The sequence below is a fragment of the Phalacrocorax carbo genome, chromosome 3, assembly GCF_963921805.1.
Source record: "Phalacrocorax carbo chromosome 3, bPhaCar2.1, whole genome shotgun sequence".
Classification (NCBI taxonomy): Eukaryota; Metazoa; Chordata; class Aves; order Suliformes; family Phalacrocoracidae; genus Phalacrocorax; species Phalacrocorax carbo.
Window position 1 is genome coordinate 9,494,784 of NC_087515.1, and position 8,127 is coordinate 9,502,910.

Sequence of the window (8,127 nt, forward strand, 5' to 3'; positions counted from 1 at the left end):
ACCAGAGGAGGTTTAGACTGGACATTAGGAAGCATTTCTTTACTGAGAGGGTGGTCAAACACTGGAACAGGCTTCCTGGAGAGGTGGTTGATGCCCCAAGCCTGTCAGTGTTTAAGAGGCATTTGGACAATGCCCTCATTAACATGCTCTAACTTGGTCACCCCTGAATTGGTCAGGCAGTTGGACTAGACAATCGTTGTAGGTCCCTTCCAACTGAAATTATTCTATTCTATTCTATTCTATTCTATTCTATTCTATTCTATTCTATTCTATTCTATTCTATTCTATTCTATTCTATTCTATTCTATTCTATTCTATTCTATTCACTGTCTCCCACAGCATTCTCCTGGAGAAGCTGGCTGCTCACGGCTTGGACAAGCGCACTCTGCGCTGGGTTAAAAACTGGCTGGACGGCCAAGCCCAGAGAGTGGTGGTGAATGGAGTCAAATCCAGTTGGCGGCCGGTCATGAGTGGTGTTCCCCAGGGCTCAATGTTGGGGACAGTCCTGTTCAATATCTTCACTGATGATCTGGATGAGGGGATTGAGTGCACCCTCAGTAAGTTTGCAGATGACACCAGGCTGGGTGGAAGCGTCGATCTGCTGGAGGGCAGGAAGGCCCTACAGAGGGACCTGGACAGGGTGGTTTGTTGGGCCGGAGCCAACGGTATGAGATTCAACAAGGCCAAGTGCCAGGTCCTGCACTTGGGTCACAACAACCCCATGCAACGCTACAGTCTTGGGGAGGAGTGGCTGGAGAGCTGCCTGGAGGAAAAGGACCTGGGGGTGTTGGCTGACAGCCGCCTGAACATGAGCCAGAAGTGTGCTCAGGTGGCCAAGAATGCCAATGGCATCCTGGCTTGTATCAGCCATAGTGTGGCCAGCAGGAGCAGGGAGGTGATGGTGCCCCTGTGCTCGGCCCTGGTGAGGCCGCACCTCGAGTACTGTGTGCAGTTTTGGGCCCCTCAGTACAAGCAGGACATTGAGGTGCTGGAGCGTGTCCAGAGAAGGGCAATGAAGCTGGTGAAGGGTCTAGAGAACAAGCCTTCTGAGGAGCAGCTGAGGGAGATGGGGTTGTTTAGCCTGGAGAAGAGGAGGCTGAGGGGAGACCTTATCGCTCTCTACAACCACCTGAAAGGAGGTTGTAGCGAGGTGGGGGTCGGTCTCTTCTCCCTAGTAACAAGCGATAGGACAAGAGGAAATGGCCTCAAGCTGTGCCAGGGGAAGTTTAGCTTGGACATTAGAAAAAATTTCTTCACTGAAAGGGTTGTCAGGCATTGGAACAGGCTGCCCAGGGAGGTGGTGGAGTCTCCATCCCCGGAGGTATTTAAAAGAAGGGTAGACGTGGTGCTTGAGGATATGGTTTAGTGGTGGACTTGGCAGTGATAGATTAGCGGTTGGACTCGATGATCTTAATGGTCTTTTCCAACCTTAAAGATTCTATGATTCTATTCTATTCTCTTCTGTTCTGTTCCCCTCCTCATTTTCATGAATTGGACAAAGTATCTTCAAAACTTCTAGCCCTTTGTCAAATTATATGAAAATAATTCTATGGCTTCAATATTTATTGCAGGTACACAATCAGACAAGAGGCATAAGCATGCATAAGTCTTCTTTCCTTAGAAGAACAGGCTGTGAAAAGGCAAATCCCAAATGCGTTATCTGTTAACAAACAAGTGGAGACTGAAGTAGAAAAGAATATGCCCCCAGCCAGGACAGCCAGCTGTGACCCCCTCCATGTCCCTGCCCCCTCAGGTGCAGCGACTCTGCCCTTTGTGCACCCACTGTCTTGGAGGCCCTGATGGACTCACTGGGATGGGAGGAGTCCTTGTATTTTAGGGTAGGGAGCACAGTTGGAGGAGGCAAGACAGGAGCTTCCTACCTGCTCCCTCCCTTCAGCCATTACTAATTTGAAAGCAGGGGCAGTCACTAAATTCCAGAAAGAGGCTGATTAGTGCTGGGGGAAAAAATCTAAAAACACCATCATCCCACAAAATGGGTTGGAGAGCACTTTGTTTGCAATACCTTTCAGATGTCCGTGTTCCGCTTTCTGTCTTCAATCTCACCTAATGTCCTGTAGTGAAAACTAATACTGAAGCAAACAGATGGGGTGGGGACCTGAGCAAGACATGAGCTTTATTCTCCTTTTCTGGCAAAACGGCCAAAAGCAGAGGGGTGTTAGAGACACGGATGACAGAGCACTTTCTGAGACCACATTACTGCGATGCTATTTCTCAGTGACTAGGAACTAAAGAGTGTTGTCACCTCTTTCATAAGGAGCACACTTCAGAATGAGTCTGCGTCTGGCACTAAAGCAATTTAAACATTTTCTTTTAAATTATCCACTTTTTCAGAAATTTTAGAATATGAACAAGTGGACAGCCTTCCTCCTGGGCACTCATACATACCTTTGTTTTCATGCTGAACACCAGTAGGAGACTGCCCATGGGTGCTCCTTCTTATAGCTGAGAATTACTGCTTGAGCACTCAGAGCAAACTCGGAGAAGTCACAGCAAAGGAGCAGACAAACAAATCAAAATGTTGGCAACACATTGTGGTGGCAGAGAGCAGGCTTCCACTGGCAGTAAGATGGGAAGGCATAACACAAATTATGCCTCCACCCATTTCCACGGGATTAGTCATAAGCAGCTTGTTTTGCCATTCACTGGCAACATGTGCATTAGTGGTCCTTTGCCTTCACTGGAAAAATCCAAGACACAAAGAGAAGGACAGACGATCGGGCACCTCCAGCCAAGCATGCAACTGACAGACATCCATTTCAAATATTACTTAGCTGGGGTTGAGCTCAGCAAGCTTCACAAGGTATTATTTGGCAGAGCTGTGTTCCCTTCACTGCGACATTCTCATGAAGAAGCTGATGGGCACAGACCTTACCAAAGCAGTAAGGTTTGCACAGGAAGGGAATGCTGAATCACCCTCACAGATCTCTTCTCTGGAAAATTAATCCAAAGGCTGTGTTCACCCAGCAGTGAGCAGACAGGAACCGTGACCAGCATAATGAGGTCACCAGGGATTCTGATGCAGGAAACTAAGATGGCTTTTCTTCTGGTCCCTTCCATACCTGTCAGGGGTTGAACCCTGCAAACGGCATTAGCAGATTAACAGAATTATTTGATAAGTGACATACTGGTTGCACAGATTGCACTCTTGGCCTGGCCTGACTGAAGCAGATGGTAGTTGCAATATTAACTAGATAATCAAGGATTTTAGTGGTTTTACTAGCACTATTGATACCGCATTTTCCTCCTAAATGTGGAGCTTTTAAATACATTTCCTCTGCAACTAAACATAGTTTTAAGAATGTTTTCCTCTAAACTTTTCTCAAGTGTGTACAAGTGTGTACATGAGTTTGCTTGTGTTATTAAGGCCTGGTTTCTGGGCTAAGCTAAAAAATGTGTGAAAATATGCTCTCCATAAATGGAAATTTCAATAAAAGGATGATAAAGGGTGCAGTAAATGTAATAGTGCTACCTATCAGACAGAAATCAAATTTCTTTTCTAGCAAATTGATTAAATGGTCCAACAAAACTACAGCCAGACTTTCTGAAATAAAAATTATCAAATTCTTAAGCAGTGAAGACAATATAGTATCAATAATAAGGAATTCACTGAAATTTTGGCAAAACTAGTATAAACCAGACACCTGATCTACTAATGTCACCATAGCTGATGCTCTGACTCTAAGCTTCAGCAAGGTGCCTGTTTTCATTCAGAGTATTTTAATCTACCTCATGAAGACAATTCTAGCAGTGCCAGACAAAGCGGGAAGGAAGTTTACTGAAAACCTGTAAGATGTCCTTGTCCATTGTAGTGCAGAGTGAGGACAAGTTAATTTTGCTTCACCTTGGCTGTGCAAAGGTTAGTTGTCTACATCAGCATTAGTGACCCCACTTCCTTTCTATAGTCAGTGCTGAGAAAGAAGCTGTTCTAGAGGTACTTTAGTCCACTTATCTTGGGCACCTATCTTAAATTTCCATTAGGTGTCAACAGGGCCATACTCTGTACACTCTTCTTTTTCATTAAATGATACAAAACAATTGTAAAGGAAAGAAAATGTTTCTGCTACACTTTCTATTTCTAGTCTTAGCAAATTCTCCAGATACACGAGCTACTTGTGAAAGAAAAGGATTGTATGTATTATTATAAGTCTTGCACCTAACTGGGTGGTGCTACCTCCCAGTTTCATCTGGTATCTAAGGGAAATAAAACTGCGGTGCTACAGTATTCTTTAAAGGAATAACTCACCAAAGTATTATCATCTGATTACTTCCTTCCAAGAGACACTGTTGAGCTTAAGGAGGTGTATCTTTAGCCTGTTTAAGTCAAGAAAGCTCTACTGAAACAAAAAAAGCCTTTGACCCATTGTATAAAACATCCATTATTTTATAAAAGTTATAAGATGTAACAAACGTGGGTCATGGATAATCAGGCTGGAGACATTAGTAACAAACTGAATGTTAACGCATATCATGCTAACTCTTCAGCTCCCCAGTATCCACCCTTTCTGATTAAGGAATTGAAGAGGAAAATCTGAGCTGGGCCAGAATTCTGTAGCTCTGACTTCCTTCAATGCATGTTCCTTGCCTCCAGTGCTTCTGACTCTGGGATTCACCTTATAACTATTTTAGTGTAATCTACAGAAAATAGTCAAAAGTAGATTTAATTGAATTGCACATGACTTTTTCAATGATATGGATATATTATACCTAATCAGGGTACCCTGTTATCGTTCTTTGCATGAACAGAGCAGTTTGAGGGGAAATGTCACAATTTATATAAGAACATATTCTTAAGAGAAGCGATCCTAGTCCAAACAGAATTCTAATTGCAATTGAATGCAAAATTGCTGGAACATGTCAAATACAGACAGAATCATGGAGTGAAAAATGAATCAGTAAAGAGGGACTTAATATTTTCAGCTTTAAAACATCTTGTGCTGTCACCGTGGCCAAATTATTTCCATGCACTTCTCAGGGCGCACACAATATTCTTAAGAAGTTATAATTCAGATGTGCTATATTCAAAATCCATTGAATTTAACCCTTGCTATCCACTGTCCATTGTTTTTCTGCCCTGCTGACTGAGTCATACGTGTAACGGAGTCAAAATGTCAAAAGAACTATACAGACTTCAAAATGGCAAGCAGAAAAATAAACTGTTACCTGGTAGATATCAGCCTAGATATATTTCTCACTGCAAGTCTTGTTTTAATTTAAGCAAGCATGCCTTTATGTTAATTATTTATGCTATTTATGCTATTTATGGCATTTATGCTACGCTGTGAGGCCTGGAGGGACATGTACAATCATGTTGCTCAGGAATGGAAAACTTTATACATAGAAACAAGTCACTTATTTTTCATAATTACAAACATACCAGATATTCAAACTCTGAAATGTCAAGCAAAGTACTACATTTGATTCCTTTTAATCTCTATCACTTTTCCCCTGTTCCAAGACAGCATTGTGATTTCTCAAACTCTTTTCAAAGAGACAGGCATGTCCCCTAATCAGGATTCAATCACCAGCTTCACAGATTTCCACTGAGGGCAGCTCAATAAAGCAGTGAAACCTGATGCTTTCTTTATTAATTTCACATAATCAGTAATTAAAAACCACCTACTCCAGTGCAGTGGTAATTTTTATACTAAAGTGTTGGCAAGAGTTCTGTCCGGTGATCTTATTACTTGCAGCTAGAACCATGCACACACCCTTGTATTTGTTCCAGCCTTACCTGAGTACTGGCTCAACAAATGAAGCAGACATGCAGGTTTTTCTGAGTGCAGAGAAAATTTGCATGTACTACATGCATAGTCTAATTCTCTCCCCATTCTTTACTGCGTTTCTAGACTGCATTGGTTCTCTTTAGAAATATATGAAGACATATTTTCTGACAACAAGAAACATCACAAGTAAGATCAATCTGAGACTGTTCTCAGTCCCAGTTGGGACCCACCAGTCCCAGCTGGGTGCGTCCCAACACCCAGCTTGTGTGTTGCCAGTAGGATGAAATTAAGGTTGGCACTATAAAGCACCTTGTCACCCTGGCCTGTCGAATGTGCAGCCCACATGTTGGCTATCAAGCTACGGTTTACTGTGTTTAATGTGTCAAATAGGCTGAATGAGATAGTGCAACAGATGATTAAAGAGGAACTCAATCCCATGCATGAGATGTCCCAAAACGTTAACTAGATCTGTGAAACAAAAATGTTATTTGTATAGTTGGACTATTCTTGTAAAACTCCACTTCAAACTTCAGTATGTGATATGGATGTTCAGGGCTTTTTAAAATGAAAGCAGTTATAGTAGTATGGAAATACAGATTTGAAATTTTAACTTTGACCATCAATTCTGAAATTAACCCCAGGGTTTCACTGCTATAACATCTGTCCCTCACCTGTTCCTTTGCAGACAGTTACCTGCTTCCCCCATCTCCCACCTCGCTCACTGGGTTAGCTACAGGACTGTCCTTTGTCCTGCCAAAATTCTGTGATGCCCTTTGATTCCAGTATACCTAATGTTTATAATTTTCACATTCATTGTTGTTATCCATGTGTTGTCTTCAACTGCACATTGTGGAGCCTTTGCTGTAATTGAACTGATCTGGAGCAATCACTGTGAAGAATATTGTCAGAAATGGATCGTTCAGTATGACTGTCATCTCAGAATGACTCATCAGATACAGGTTACAGCAGAGTACAAACTGATGGTTACACTATTTAAGTTCCTGATTCATATCTCCACTTAGAGCAGTAACTTTTACTTACTGGTGTTTAGCTTCTTTACACATAAATATTGTAAGAAAGCAATGGACACACATACATTCTTAATCCTATAGTGGTTTCTCTGCTGGTTTTGTTGGGTTTTTTTCAGTTGATAATTACTTAAGAAACTTTTCTATATACCAGGGTACAGACATGACCAGACAGCAAGGATAAAAAGAAAGAACTGAAAATAAATGCTAAATACTATGACAATACAATCTTTCCGGGATGTTGACCATAATTTTCTCCACTAGCAACTTAGTGGTTACAGAAAATTTGCATTAGGAAGTATTGCCAACACTAAGCTTTCAAACACGCGTACGTTAGTCCCAGTGTAAGCAAGCAATGTTTTCCCATTTTTCTACACTATTGAGAGACAGCAGAACTGAATTTGGCATGGGACATGTTGACTCAATGCTACAGCACTGAATCAGTGTGTCGGTGCATCAAACATATTTTAATATTTCTGTAGATGCTTGAATTATCTGCACTTCCTTTTCTAGCAGCAAATTTCATGGTTTACCCTTTAATGTCATGCCCCCTCAGAACCCCTTTTCTCAGCATTTGTGGCTGTCCTACAAACACTCTTCCGTGAGAACAAAATTCTTGGAATTGCTTCAATAAAAGACATTCCAGTATCACACAAGCATGACAAAATCCTAAGTAAGATGAACTGCTCTGTTAGAGGGAACTGCAGACTGTTAACTTTTGATTTCTCAAGGCCCACAAAAAGATATTTGGCCTCATCCACATGGCAGCAACTACATTTGGAAGGCACTAAAATGGATTTAAATAGTTTTGGCTGAAGTACATTCTGAGTTGGCTGAGAAATGCAAAGTCATATCCTGAAACGTTCTTTAAAAATAAGCATCAAAAACTATTAGTATATAGTCCTAGCATGACTAGGCTCCATCCATACTATTTGGCCATAAAGAGAAAATCAGTTTACCTTTGAAAGTGTTTAAAGTTTATTTTGAAACTGTTTTCACAATAATGCATGATCAGGGTTAAATGGCCCTTTTAAAAATACTATTTTATTCCTTAATTCGTAGAGCAAATTGTAGGCTGGTGTTTAAGAGGTACACAGGCACACTATTCACCACTCCTGATGCAAAAGGGACGGGATGGTTAGAAATTAACGCTCATGGGGACAGAGCATTAATTTCTAATCCTTAAATCCCTATCTTTCAAGGTCAGTTTCAAATAACAGAGAAGGTTCCGGAGAACTCCCGGTACCCAGCAGAAGCGCGATTCCGGGGGGACCGGAGTCTCAGGGGCCGGGGCCGGGGCCGGGGCCGGGGCCGGGGCCGGGGCCGGGGCTCCCGCGCTAACGGCCTCATCGCCC